At 46.7% G+C, this 15758-nt stretch overlaps 1 protein-coding gene across 1 annotated transcript in view; it reads right to left on the bottom strand.

Moving 5' to 3' along the window:
• The window catches only part of LOC144669599 (alpha-N-acetylgalactosaminidase-like), a 376191-nt gene that overhangs the window by 301387 nt on the left and 59046 nt on the right, over positions 1–15758 (bottom strand). The gene's annotated exons all lie outside the window — the stretch shown is intronic.

Below are 15758 nucleotides of genomic sequence, written 5' to 3'. Positions count from 1 at the left end.
AGTAAAACACATCTAGCTTATAAGACAGCATCTAATAATGACATTTGAAGCTGTCAAATCACTCAGCACTTACCTGTCAGAAATTTCCCAACCCCTCAACAGGCTTCCCCAAGGTTCATGAATTTTCAAACAAGATTTCAGAAGCCTTCTAAAACCTGCCCAACCTGATGCAAATACCAAGAGACAGGAAATACAAATTTACCCTAGGGCTATCAATGGCAACCCCGAAGTCAGAAGACATGCATGTGAGGTCGCGCTTTTCCAATGGAAAATTCAAAATTGCAGTTCATCAGACTCATTTTTTTGACAAACCCACAACCATTCCTGACTTTTTTGGGACATGAAAATCCAGCCCTGTGTCTCAGCACCACAGGCATTAGAAGAACTCTTCAATGGGTCCTTGTAAAACGAAGTCTCATGATTTGGGTTCTTTTTAATCTTTAAATTGTGAAAAAAGAATTTGTATATTTATTTATCATTTTGGTTTTTTTCCAAATTGTTTCCAAATAATGAGTTGTGAATTGTGGGAGTCGATAGCTTTGTGATGTGATTTTCGATCCACTGGGAGTGAAAGCAGAAGCAGGATTAGGAATGTATAAACATCATATCAGTAATCAGCAATGAACAGTCATCTGAGGCTTCCATTCCATCTGTCTGGGCTGCATTCCCAGAGTTGCAGAGCTGAAAAAAGCAAAATCCTAAAAATTGCACCATTTAGTACAACTTCTGCTGAGATCTAGTGACCAGAAATGAAATATAAATTGTCAGGACACCTTGATGTTGTAAGTATGGCCTTATCAACTTTCTGTTTAATAGTAGCTGTGACACTGGGCTAGATTCTCTGGCAGGCATTGAAACCCCAACCTTGAGCCCATTTGAAGGTACTGAGCCCTCCCATCTCAGCAATGAGCCCCCAGGTGCAACCTTCTGGGAGGCGGCCTCCTATTAAAGACGGCAGGCTGGCTCCAGAAGTGCAGGCCCAATCAGAAAGCTCATAGCAATGTCAAACCAGCAGATCCACCATGAGAGATGAGCGCCAGACACCTCAGCATGAAGCCATGAAATAAAGAGGCCCAAAGCTGGCAAGGACACCCCTCCACAGGACGAGTCACAGACTGGGCTGCGGCCTTTCATTCCTGTGGCCCTTTAATTGGGGTATGAAGCCTCCTGGACCGATGGTCCCCTGGCCTGCCACTAGGAAGCTGTGTAGACTGAGCTCTCCACACACTCAACAGGGAACCACTCTGATGTCGATAAAATACTGGGGCTGGTGTAAAATGGCCCCTAGGGTCAATAAGTTGAATTAATTAAGAGCCCAGTTCTGTGCAGCAGACTGGCTCCCCCGGCTGCCTCAAACCCTATCTGTACAGAGATAGGAAACTCCGGCCCAATGTGTCCGTCAGTAACTGCAATTTGTTTTTCTCACTTTTTTCCCCTTTTTCCCTGAAGCTGCGGCTTCTCGCTGGAATATCATCCACAGGGGATGGCAGCATTCTGGTACCTCAGTGAAATGGCCATTCTTCATAAGCAAGTCTGGACATTGTGTGGGAGACATCACATCTCAGTGCAATGTTATCCTCATGGAATTGTACTTTCCAGCTTGTGTCACTGGTCAACAATCAGAAATGGGAAAACCGGTTGATTTTCCTCTCATGGGTCAGGTGTGCTGAGGATGTCTGTAATGTCTCTACCACCAACCTGATTGAGATCAGCTAACTCATACAAACCAGAAATCGAACCTAGGACCCCACTGGTCTTTATGACTCAGTTACTTCTTGGTTTACCAACTGAGCCATCAAGGGAGCTCAATATTATTTTCTCTCATCTTCAGAGAGATATTGGTTGGTGTTCAGGGAGATTTTTGGGTGTCCTTATACAAGAAACGCAGAAAGTTAGCATGTGGATACAGCAAGAAATTAGAAAGGCAAATGGCATGTTGGCCTTTATTGCAAGGGGCTGGAGTACAAGAATAAAGAACTCTTACTGCAATTGTACAGGGTTTTGGTAAGACCACACCTAGAGTACACTGTCCAGCTTTGGTCTCCATACATTAGAAAGGGTATACTTGCCTGGGTGCAGCAAGGATTCACAGATTGATTTCTGGGATGAGAGGGTTGTCATGAAGAGAGATAGAGTAGAATGGACCTACACTCTCTGGCGTTTAGAAGAATGAGAGGTAATCTCACTGAAACATGTAAAATTCTAAGAGGGCTTGACAGGATCAATGCTGACACTGCTTCCCCTGGATGGAGAGTCTAGAAGCAGAAAGCATAGTTTTGGGATAAAGGGATTGATAATTTAAGACTGAGATGAATGAATGTCTTCACACAGAGGGTTGTGAATCTTTGGAATTCTCTACCCCAGAGGACAATGGATGCTCGGTCATTGAGTATATTCAAGACTGAGATAGATTTTTAGGGGAATCAAGGGATTAGGGATCAGGTGAAAAGGGAAACTGAGATCAAAGACTAGAATGATCTTTGTGAATAGCGGAGCAGGCTTGAGGGGCTGTATGATCTATTCATATTCCCAGTTCTTAAGCCCTGTTTACAATTACACTTGCATGTCTGCCTTGATCTCTGCGTTTGGACTTGAGCCCCAAAAATTACTGACTCAGAGGCAAAAATTCTACCAATTAAACATGATTAGGAGCAGGAATACTAGCTGTTTTACCCCCCTCTATAACAATAGAGGCACTGAACTGCTGCCCAGCTGAGAGCAGCTATGACCATAGATTGGGAATCAATGCTATAATAGGTGTTCCAGTATAGCTACAACACTGGCATCTACCTGGCAATGTGGAAAGGTACCCAGGTATGTCCTGTACAAAAAAAACAGGACAAATCCAACCTGGCCGATTATCATCCCATCAGTCTACTCTCGATCATCAGTAAAGTGATGGAAGGGGTCATCAACAGTGCTATCAAACGGCACTTGCTTAGCAATAACCTGTTCACTGACACCTAGTTTGGGTTCCGCCAGGGTCACTCAGCTCCTGACCTCATTACAGCCTTGGTTCAAACATGGACAAAAGAGCTGAACTCCAGAGGTGAAGAGAGAGTGACTGCCCTTGACATCAAGGCTGCATTTGACCGAGTGTGGCATCAAGGAGCCCTAGCAAAACTGGAGTCAATGGAAATTAGGGGGAAAACCATCCACTGGTTAGAGTCATCCTTAGCACAAAGGAAGATGGTTGTGGTTGTTGGAGGTCAATCATCTCAGTACAAGGACATCTCTGCAGGAGTTCCTCAGGGTGGTGTCCTAGGCCCAACCATCTTGAGCTGCTTCATCAATGACCTTCGTTCCATTATAAGGTCAGAAGTGGGGATGTTCGCTGATGATTGCACAATGCTCCACACCATTTGCGACTCCTCAGATACTGAATCAGTCCATGTCCAAATGCAGCAAGACCCGGACAATATTCAGGCTTGGGCTGACAAGTGGCAAGTAACATTTGTGCCACATAAGTGCCAGGCAATGGCCATCTCCAACAAGAAAGAATCTAATCACCCCTTGACATTCAATGACATTACTATCACTGAATCCCCCACTATCAACATCCTGGGAGTTACCAATGATCAGAAACTGAACTGGACTAGCCATATAAATACTGTGGCTACAGGAGCAGGTCAGAGGCTAGGAATCCTGAAGTGTGTAACTCACTTCCTGACCCCCAAAGCCTGTCCACCTTCTACAAGGGCACAAGTCAGGAGTGTGATGGAATACTCTCCGCTGAGTGCAGCTCCAACAACACTGAAGAAGCTTGACACTATCTAGGACAAAGCAGCCTGCTTGATTGGCACCCCATTCACAAACATTCGCTCTCTCCACCGCCGATGCACAGTGGCAGCAGTGTGTACCATCTACAAGATGCACTGCAGGAATCCATCAAGGCTCCTTAGACAGCACCTTCCAAACTCACGGCCATTGCCATCTAGAAGGACAAGGGCAGCAGATGCATGGGAACACCACCACATGGAAGTTCCCTTCCAAGCCACACACCATCCTGACTTGGAAATATATCGCCACTCTTTCATTGTTGCTGGATCAAAATCCTGGAACTCCCTCCCTAACAGCACTGTGGTTGTACCTACACCACATGGACTGCAGCGGTTCAAGAAGGCAGCTCACCACCACCTTCTCATACGAACATACAAAATAGGAGCAGGTAAGCTATTCAGCCCTTCCAGCCTGCTCCTCCAGTCAATAAGATCATGGCTGATCTGTGTTTTGAATTCCACATTCCCATTAACCCCAGATAACTTTTGATTCCCTTGCCTAACAAGAATATATCTACCTCCCCCTTAAAAATATTCAATGACCTGCCTCCGCCACCTTCGAAGGCAGAGATTTCCAAAGTCACACACCCTGAGAGAAGAAAAATTTCCTCATCTCTGTCCTAAAAGGGAAACCCCTAATTTTAAAACAATGCCCCCTAGGTCTGGACTCACCCACCAGAGGAAACATCCCTTCCATGTCCACCTTGTCAATACTGTTCAGGATCTTATATACTTCAATCAAGTCACCTCTCACTCTTCTAAACTCCAGTAGAAACAAGCCAAGTCTAACCTTTCCTCACAAGACAACCCACTCATTCCAGGCATCAATCTAGAAAACCTCCTCTGAACTGACTCCAACACATTTACATCCTTCCTTAAATAAGGAAACCAAAACTGCACACAATATTTGAGATGTGGTCTCACCAATGCTCTTCTTAACTGAAACATAACATTCTTACTTTTATGTTCAATTCCTCTCGTAATAAAGGGCAATTAGGGATGGGCAATAAATGCTGGCCTGGCCAGCGACACCCACATCCCATGAGTACATAAAGAAAGGTGATCTGTTTATCTTCTAAATCCTTGCACAAGCTAATTTTAACGTTCATATAATAAGCAGGCTTTAAATTTTAAAAACATATGACAAGTGGAAAGACCCAATAAAGAACTATATCTGCAATGTGAGTCACTTATATAACCTACTGAGTACTGACATGCAAAACTATAAAAGAGGAAGTTAATCCCTCAATCTGTTCAGTAACCAATCTGAAATCTGCTGGACAAAGGGGTGTGAGGAAGAAACTGCAGCATCTCCCATTGGAGCACAGAAAATCAGGTGCCTCTTAGTAGTTAGCCAAAGGAAACAGGGAATAGATCTGGGAGCAGATTATTAAAACTACCTGTCATCAAGTTTCAGCAGTTGAGATTTGTTCATTCAGGGCATGTAGCCAAATTAATTATATTCAAACCTAGTTTCAGTATATGTACACTTTCCAGTAATGATGGATGGACAATGTTTAGGAGCTGAAACATCAGCTGGGATTTTCCACTCCCGAACATGACAAGTGTGTTTGATGGTGGGATTGCAGAATCTCGCGAGAAGTTTCTAGACGTGTTTCCAGGACATAAATCCAGGACGCAATTGTCCCCTCCCACTGTTGATGGTGAGCCACATTTCCCGCCATCGAACGTTGGGAATTTAATTTGAATAAATTTGCATCTCATTATTGTGGCCACACGTCAGAATCATCCTTCCACTTCAAATTTAAATTGCACTTTGGTGTGATTTCACAACAGCGTGATTTACAATTGCTTTTAAAAGGCGTGCACTTGGCGACCTCAATTTCAAGGGGAACTCGGAGGTGAGTGCACACAACTTTGTGCAGCACTCACGATGATCCCAGTGGCTCCATGGATTTGGGGGGGTACAGGCAAATCTCTGCAGTGGCTTCTTCGTGGCTGGCTTGTGGTGCAAGGGCAACAGAGCCGGGGAGAAGGAAGGGAAAGGAACCTCGGGGCAAGGGAAACAGTGCCGGGGGAGGGGTCATGGCAGCAGTGACTGAAGTTTGAGCACAAACACATTGGTGGGGGGCGGGGAGAAAACCACGGGCTAATGGCATAACACACAAAAGTTGAGCACTCTGCCGCAGCTGATGGCGTTTAGCTTGAACTCAATTGACATGCTTGGAGTCAACCTAGTCAAGCAAGTGTGCCCAGTCAAGCAGCACTAATTCCTCACAATGCCAATGATTGCTCCTCTACTGCTAACTCGAATGAATGCTTTGGTGCTGCAGAACCATTGTGTGACTGGGGAAGCCTGAGGATCCTGTTGGGAAAGGTGGTCATCGAACACTGAAGGAGGGGTGTGCTCCTCGTCCCTTGTATTATGTTTCAGTTGACGTTGAAAAGTCACCCTCATGATACAAGCAAACCGTGAAGTCTTGGAGTCCAGGTGAGGAAAATGCCTGCGCCTGAGATGAGAGTTCATCTGCCGCCACTTGGTCATGTGGTATGGGGCTGTGCTGGATGTGGGCACGGTGAGCCATCATGCACATTAAACACTGGGCTTCCAAATGTGGCCTGAACTCTCTGGCATGAGTTAAGGGGCCTTGGGAAGCAGCTGCGGGCGATGACTTGACCAAGAGTGGTCATTAGGAGACAATTGCTGACCCTTGCATCTTTCTTTTTGACACTGCAGTGAGGAGTCCATCAGGAACATGGAATCTGGTGATCTTGCTGTCTGCCCGATTGCTTATAGGCAGAAGAATGCGACAGAGGTGCCTGGCTTGCCAAAGGAAGGAGCAGAGCCCTGAAGATCAAGAGGTGGCATGGCCTCCTCTGCATGCAGAGGATGAACCCCACAGAGCCGTCGTTCGTAGGCGCATCACTGAACCCAGGGTCTACAAATGGAGCATGTACTACTTGCAGATGAGCGAGAATGCCTGCTCACGTCAAGGGAACTGGTCATGCATATATGCCATCTTATGCAGGATTTGGCACCAAGGAGACTCAGAGAGCATCCACTGCCAGTTAAAGTTACCGCCACGCTCAATTTCTATGGCAGTGGCTCCTTCCAGCACTCCACTGGGGAATTTTGTGACATCTCGAACGGCCACACTCACAAATATATCCAGGAGATCACGATGCCCTTTTTGACAAGGCACACAATTTGTCAATTTCAACAGGATTAGGCAAGCCAGGAGGACTGCTAGAATTTGCTGAGATTTCCAGATTCCCACAGGTGCAGCGTGCCATCAACTGCACTCATGTGGCTCTTAAATGTCCCTGGCAACAAGCAGTCCAGTAAGTGAACCGCAAAGGCTTCCACTCTCTCAATGTTCAGCTGGTCTGCCACCATAACAAACGGATCGTGCAGGTGTGTGCAAGATACCTCGGAAGCGTCCATTTGTATTTGTACATTCTCAGCAGGTCTCAGATCCCTGAAATCTTCCAGGGACCACACACGGTGCAGGGTTGGCTCCTCGGGAACAAGGGTTACCCACAAAAGATGTGGCTGATGACGTCCGTGTGGCAGCCTCAGACTCCTGGTGAGAGAAGTTACAATGAGACTCATGCTGCAACCTGGAGCTTAGTGGAGCACACCATAGGGATCCTGAAAATGAGGTTCTGGTGCCTGGAAAGATCTGGTGGAGCGCTGCAGTATATTCCCCAGAGGGTGTCGTGTATCATAGTGGCTTGTTGCATGCTACACAACCTGGCAATGCAAAGTGGGGAAGACCTGAATGATGAAGAGATGCAAGAGCTGCATGTCTCCTCTGCTGAGGAGGACGTCGAAGCCAATGAGGGTCATGACGTCCTGGAAGGCAACGGTACAGGGGATGAGGCCATTGCACTGGCTAGACAAAGCAGGCGTAGTCGTGAGGCCCTCATTGAAGCAAGATTCCAGAAGGATTATGACGAGATGCAGTAAGGCCACTCTTGAGATCTTCACATTGCATCTGGGAAGGTCTGACACCTGTCTGGCTGAGGGCAGCGCACATATGCTCTGCGAAGAGGCTCATATCATCGAGACACTTCTGAGAAACAGCAGCCACATGGACTTTAAGACAACTTGACCCCTTGGCAGGCTTCATCACCTGTTCCCTTCAGCACCACACCTTCACCTGTCAGGAATGGTGTCAAGATGGGGGGGCAGCCCCATCTCAAAGATACTGAGAGCACACAGAGAGCATCACAGAACCCAGTGACGCCTGGGTACAAGATTCTTGCAGCAAACGCAAGCCATATGGGGTGCACGCATCACTAATCTGGACTGTGTCTTTGAAGCTGGACAATCACTGTGCTCAAAAGGTTACACTCTGCACAGGGGAGAGGCCCTGGACTGTGACAGTAGCCTTTATTTTGTGCAGGAAGCAAGGTTTCCAATCTGATTGACATGATCACTACTCAACATAACAAGGAGCCATAGACAAGGAGATATTCTTGGGAGTGTATTTACAGTGGTCAATATTAAGTACAAGCGACTAATACCCTTTCCCACGTGGTGCAACTAAATCTTCTTGCCTTTCTAACCCTGCTGCTATATCTTGCCACCCAGGCATCCACAGCAGAGGTCGAGGTGGCCTGCTGACTGCTACACCCTGTTGTCTGTGATGAGCTTGGTGGGCTCCTCCGAAGGGGTGAGATGTGGAGGGCCACGGCCTCCTTTCAGGGTCTTGCCATGTGGCAGTGGCATCCTCCTTGGCCTGTGGAGCTGCAGCTGCTGGAGGTCACAGGAAGAGGGGATTCGGATAGGCCAGACACTCCCAGAGTCACCTGGGTGGATGGCTCCGGGGTGTGCACCTGCTGATCCTTCTACCTAAGGATGCCCGAGGGCCCCTGGCTGACTCCTTGAGAGGAAGGGGCAGCTGGAATGAGCTCAAGATGCCCCACCCCCCTCTCACGTTGACACCGATGGATGCCTGCAAGTGGAGTGCAGCTCCTGCAGCAGTGCAGGACCAATGTCCTGGATCAAGGTCTCCATGGCAGCCACCATCCTGCCAGTGTTGACCTTGGTGCATTGCATGCCGGCGCTATCATCTCAGATTGAAGGTGGACAGAATCCTCCAATGTGCCTTGTAATCTGAGGAGTGCAGTGGACATCCCTTCCTGATGTTCCTGAGCTTGCCTTTGCAGCTTCAGCAACTGAGGTATGACCGAGTCCAGAGGCTCCTCATTTGACTTGGACTCAGATTTCTGGTCTCTAGCAGTCCTCCAAGTGCCAGAAACCTGGGATGTCCCTGCCTCTATCTGTTGTGGATCAGACAGTGCAATGTGCTCACCAGATTGTGACCCCGAAGCTCATCTAGAACTAGGTCTGAGGTCTGTGTCTCCGTGCTGGTGGAGGGTGCGGGTGAGCATTGTGATGGGTCTTCAATGTTGGTGTCTGCAGATTCCTTTTCTGTGGTGTCCTCGGGGCTGGAGTTAAGGGCCTGGCTCATGGACCCTCTTGGCTGCTTCCCAGATGTGCCTGCGAAAGCAAGGGGAGATAATGGCAGGGGACTGTGGAACAGGGGACCTCACTCACAGCATGATTGTCTGATGGATGTTGCACTGCTGGATCCTCACTTGGTTGAGTGCTATTGACCTCACCATCAGTGCAGGGACGGTCCAGATTGTCGCTGGCTCAACTTTCAAAGTCTGCGAGGACCTTGATGTCGGGTATTCCTCTGCTAGTCTGCGACCACTTCCTTTTGTTGTGTGCCAGCTTGTCCTGCATGAATACAGATGGAGAGAGTGTAAGCAGGATGCCTGCCAGGAGAGATGAGAAGGATGCCTGGAATGTGTAGGTGCTGAATGGTGGTGTCATGGATGGGATGAGGATACGATCCACAGGGCAGATGAAGATGTGTGTGAGAGAATGAACGGTGACGTCCCTTGAATCGGCAGCGAGTGAGATCCTTGTAGATATGTGATGGGTTTGTGAGTGTGTGAGTTGAGAGTGATGAGAAGAGTGACTTATATTACGAAAGTATAATAATTTTCATAATATTATTCTGGTTTATTGTAAGGTAGGTTTATGGGTGTGAGTGTAGATAGTTCCGTCTGTGTGATTTAATTACATTTGGAGTCAAGTAGACTGCAAGCTTAAAATCATCAAAAGAAACTATGTGTAGAAATGTACTTGAAATGCTAATGAGTAAACCTGGATGCTGTCTTGCCATGTAAGGTGTGAAGGGAATATGCATTTTTAGATGAGTGAAGGGATTGTTTGGATTTCAAAGGGATATTAGTCTGTTTACGACTAGCCAGATAAGCAAGACTAAGGAGTGTGTTTATTTTTCCCAAAGGTTACTGACGATATTGGCAACATGAAAGTTTTTATATTATGGGAAAGGTACAGTTCCAAAGACATATGGAACAATGGAATTTATATTTTAAAGAGAGAGAAATATATATAAAGGAGAATGAAAGGCTATGTGGTGAGGGCCATGTAAGATCTAACAGGAGTATATGAAACAGCCTTGAAGAAACCTCCAGCCATTTGCGTGTAAGTCTGTTGCATCCAGTAACTAAAGTTGGAGAAAGCCATTTGGAATTCCATTGTCAAGTGGGTACTATGTTAACTTGCTGGATATTTTTTAAAATCTAAAATCTATTTTGGACTGTTGCCATAAAGGGTGTGTATAACTGGGAGTCAGGTTAATTAGGAATTTTAGGAGTTGTTATGGTATTAAGTAATTGTAGTCTTATGTATGTGCTTGAAATCTTTTATTTTGTTAATAAATATTTTAATTTAATTTTTAAAATCTCAAAAGGTCTTGGTGGACTCATTTCTTCTGAATTCAGTGCACACATCTTCTTGTAATAAATACAAATTGCAAAACCATTGTAATAGCATGGCCAAGTTTCCCTTGTGGATTTGGTCTGCCTGGCACACATCATCTGCCATGTCATAGCATGGAATTTTGGCCTGTATTGCTAGGGGGCTGGAGTTTAAAAATAGGAAAGTCTTGTTACAACTGTACAGGGTGTTGGTGAGGCCGCACCTGGAGTACTGTGTACAGTTGTGGTCCCTGTATTTAAGAAAGGATATACTGCCATTGGAGGCAGTTCAAAAGAGATTCACTAGGCTGATTCCTGGGATGAAGGGGTTGACTTATCAAGAACGGCTAAACAAGTTAGGCTTTTATTCATTAGAGTTTAGAAGAATGAGAAGTGATCTTATTGAAATGTACAAGATTCTGAGGGGGCTTGACAGGGTAGATGTGGGGGAATCTTGAACTAGGGGACATAGTTACAGAATAAGGTGACAGTCATTTAAGACTGAGATGCGAAGGAGTTTCTACTCTCAGAGGGTAATGAATGTCTGGTATTCTCTACCCCAGGGAGTTGTGCAGGCTAAATCATTGAAAGTATTTAAAGAGGAGGTAGATAGATTTTTGAAGGGAGTTGGGGGCTATGAGGAGCTGGCACGAAAGAGGAGGCCTGGGGCAGATCAGCCATGATCTTATTGAATGGCAGGGCATGCTTGAGGGGCCAAATGGTCTATTCCTGCTCCTATTTCTTATGTTGCCTTGGCAGAACAGAGGAGATAATTTATCCTCTTTCAGCACTGGGTGGCTGTCCTTTTTTGCAGGGCTTTGGCACTGACCACCGCTGCCACCGCCTCCCATGCTGGATTGGTGACCTCGTTTGCTGATCTTTGCCCAGAGCAGGGGTAGAGGACATTGTGGTGGGGCCCTACTGTGTCCAGTAGGCGCTTGAGGGGGGTGTCGTTAAATTTGGGGGCAGCATGTTTCCTCCCTTTGGCAGCCATGGCTTTCCAGCAGCTTCCGATCCTTTAGAGAGTGCACACTCTGTGCAGGGGTGCTCTTTAAATATGGCACCCGGATTACTGAAGGCCTGAGGTCACGTGGGGTGGGCGAATCAAAGGCCGCCCTGTCAATGATCCAACGTGAAACCCGTGCCTCTGCATTTTTGCAATAAAGTGCCATGCAATATGGTGGAAAAAGCCGCCATTGCCATCAGCGGGTCAAATGCCGTTTTCCCTGCCCAATATTGGACTTTGCTAATTTCTGGGATGATTCTGTACACTGACTGCTTATTTTGTCCCTAGCCCAGAGATGGTGATGACAACCATTGTGCTTTTGCTGCCTTCCCTGCCTAAGATCAGTTAACCTGACACTGACAAAGAATCAAACCCTTTACATGCTCTGTATGACTCAACTTTGCAATTGGGGAGTTCCAATGTATCAATTTATCAGAAAGTTACTGAATGATTAGACATTTGTGTAATACCCAATACCCAACTGACCCAGCTTATCTGAGTATATTTCTCAACCCTCCTTGTGAAGTGGAACTGTCAAATTCCAGTATTAATTTTCAGTGAATTTACAGGCAACTTAATGAACCAGCAAACAGTTTTCCTTATCTCACACTTACCCCAGCGAAATGTGGAAACACTACATGCCAAATTTTAAAATGCACAGAAACAAAAATCTTTCTGACAGCCTTGGTAAAGCAGTGATTGGAGGCCAGGTGATTCTGAAGAGATGATCATCCATGCTTATTATAATGCTTAATTTGTTCATATGAAACTCCTTTGTTCAGTATTTAACCAGGGGTGGTAATCCATTTATTTTGAACAGGTTTATGCACAGCCTGGTTTCATGCCTTGGTTGGTTGCCTTCATATCATTCCTGACAGTTGAAAGTATCCTGCTCTATCGTCATTTCTGGGCCTCCCCATCCTCACAATCCTCATGATCATCCTCACGCAGCACCTAACATCCAGTTTCAATGCAGCTGGGGACTGGAACTGAGTCTGGGGAGGCCCAGAAATGGTGATAGAGCAGAATACTTTCAACTATCAGGAACAATATGAGGGCAAACAATCATGGCATGAAACCGGGCTGTACATAAACCTGTTCAAAATAAATGGATTACCACACCTGGTTAAATACTGAACAAAGGAGTTTCATATGAACAAATGAAGCATTATAATAAGCAATACTATGAGAACAGGGTAATTCCAAGGCTGTGACATTTATCAACATGAATTACACAGCTCACCCCTGTGCTACTGGCCTACGTTGACTTCTGGTCTAGCAACTTATTGATTTTAAAATTCTCATTCTTCTTTTCAAATCCCTCTGACAGCCTCTCCTATCCCCATCTCAGTAACCTCATCCAGCATGATAATCCTCCACTCCTTTGGCCTCTTGAGTATCTCTGATTTTAACTGCTCCACCTTTGGTAGCCCTTTCAGCTGTCTATGTCCTTCGCTCTGATAACCTCTCCACCTTTCTACCCCTCTTTCCCATTTTGGACACTCCTTAAAACCTCTTTGACTTAGCTTTTTTAAATTCATTTACGGGATGTGGGTATTGCTGGCTAGGCCAGCATTTATTGCCGATCCCTAATTACCCTTGAGAAGGTGGTGGTAAGCTGCCTTCTTGGACTGCTGCAGTCCCTGTGGTCTAGGTGCACCCACAGTGCTTTTAGGGAGGGAGTTCCAGGATTTTTAACCTAGCGACAGTGAAGGGAACGCATGATACATGTGCGGTTGCCAACAGTTGCTTGCAGCAGGGGTGACGGCAGTAAGCTGAGAGGAGTGGGGTGGGGGTTTAGGTGGAGAACATAAAGGAAGGTAAGGGAAGTCCAACAACAAAATTACTCTGGCCGGACAGATTGTTTCCACGAAGAATGGGATGGGATTGAAGGGAGGGATGAGGATGGCAAGAGCAGAATGGCATGGAAGGGGTGGATGAGATGATGGAATTGGTTAAGGGTGGCAAACTGGAGGGGAGACAATTATCTAATACAACTTATTTTTTGAAAGCTATTCTTTGTGTTTATAAAGATGAAGATTCACTATATTTGAGTGAAAAAGTTTTAGAAAAGATGTCAGGTAAACTAAAAGAATACATTTCAACGTCGATTCTATACATGAAGAAGGTGATAACAATCTATACTCTCCAGAGTTTCCACACAGTCTAACTCTAATGGGCATGCCACCACACAAACATCGACTCAAGGAAGGAGGAGTTATAACATCACTACAAAACTTGAATCCTAAACAAGAGGCAGGATTTTTCAGATGGCGATGTTTCCTGCTCCTCCACCCAAAGAGTCAGTGGGGATACCGGCTGTCCGCAGCCATTTTATGCTTGGTAAGGCATTAATTGACTCAGGTGGAAGTTCCACCTTAAGAGTGCTGCTGGCCAATCTGAACATGGTGCCATGTTCGAGTGATGGCCACTGCTGATACTACAGCCAGTCCCTCAAGAAGAGGAGGTTATGGAAGCTGGACTGAAGGTAAGTCCAGGGTATCAGGTGGGTCTGGCTGGCAGGCCCCAAAAAGGGGGTTAAGGGAGTGTGGGGGTGGGTGCTGGGTTTGAGAGGGAGGTGGGTTAAAGGGAGCAATATAACATTGGGGGGTGGGCGGATGCCTTCGATGGGCAACGGGACCCCCAAAGGAAGTACCCCTCCCTTGCCTGTCACTAGCCCAAACAGCTGAAGTTGCTGGGTTACCCACATGGTGTGGGCCGCCCCCTGCTGCAGGTAAAATAGTGGTGGGAGCCTTAAGGGCCTCAAGAGGTCCAAGGGTGAGCGGGCTGCTCAACACCAGTGGGGGAGCTGTAAAATCCCACCCAAGGACTTTGTTATGGAACAAGATTAATGCTTAGGAGGCTTTGATGATAGATGCTGAAAATATAACAGACAGATTTCAAGGAAGTAGAGGGTGGAATCTTCCCCTCTCTCCCCTCTCGGCGGGATTTGTGGCGGGCAGGGGATGAAGATATGGCGAGATGTAAAAAATCGGTTTCTCGACATCGGGAAATGAGGTTGGGATCTTCCTCTCCCAACATTCATGGGAGGTTGGTGATGTGTCAACTCTCCCGCTGAAGCTCTACGGGAACCCATTTTCATCTCATGCATGCTCATTAAAACCCCAACAGACCGGAATCATGTGCTCCCTTCAAATCTTCTGCCCCATCAGCAGGAATTTATGCCATTCAGTTACTCGACTTCACAAACATGGCAGGCACCCGACAAAAGACTTTCAAGACTTACCAGCCAGTTGACGCTGCCTCCACTACTGGAGAGGACCACAGGAGTTGATGCGCGTGGAAGACATGAAGGGAGGGGGAGTGGAAGAAACTAAGGTGGAGGACTCAAAGTGGGTGTCGGTGGAGTGAGGGGGGAAGGAAGGCATAAAGGGGAAGTAGAGGAGTGAGCAAAGAAGGGGGGGTGGGGACAGAGTGTTTCAAAGATAAGGGTCAGTTGAGTCAATGTTGGAATCCAGTGGGGGAGAACTGAGGGCGCTGGTGGTAGTAAAGGACAATCACTGTGAAAGGGGGAAGTGGGATGTGGTAGGGTGGTAGGGTCAAGATTCATGTGTGGTGGGTGTAGTTTTCATCGGCGGAGGTTATTGAGGGCTACAAGAATGGTGGCATGGATTATGAGAGTGGGCAGGATCAGGGTGGGCATTGGCATGGTGACTGTTGTGGGCTCAGCAGGATGGGAAGGCATATCCAGGTTGACAGTGATAGGGTCCAGGGTGATGGGGGGGAAGTTCAAGGGTTACTGAGGGTGGAGTAAAGGTGACAATGGGGGTGGGGAGGGGGGGGAAGCAATGATGATGGGGGAGAAGTTGGTGGGTGACAGAAGGAGGGTAAAATGTGATGGAAATGGTCTCAAAAGTTACACGCACCATCCTGAGACACAGGCAGTTCACCAGGAAGGCAACGCCTTCGATGTCCAACTATAAAACATTGACATGGGAGGAGGGTCTTCTTGGGTGGGTGGAGCTGAAGGTCAGCACAACTTGACAACTAATGGGAAACCCTAATAATCATATGGAGACTGTATAAGAGCTTTGTGCTTTTGAAACCCTCATTGTCTTGTGAAGCGCACATGGCACAGGTCTGACCCAGAGGGTTCTCATTACATTGACATCCCAACAAGATGTAGAGCTGCTGTTCACTCTGATCCATTTGCCATCGGCTCCATTCACAGTTAAGGAAGAAGGGGG

Source organism: Cetorhinus maximus, chromosome 29, assembly GCF_964194155.1.
Source record: "Cetorhinus maximus chromosome 29, sCetMax3.hap1.1, whole genome shotgun sequence".
NCBI classification, from domain to species: Eukaryota; Metazoa; Chordata; class Chondrichthyes; order Lamniformes; family Cetorhinidae; genus Cetorhinus; species Cetorhinus maximus.
The sequence above is the reverse complement of the archived record's forward strand: the minus strand, read 5'-3'. Positions and strand labels throughout refer to the sequence as shown.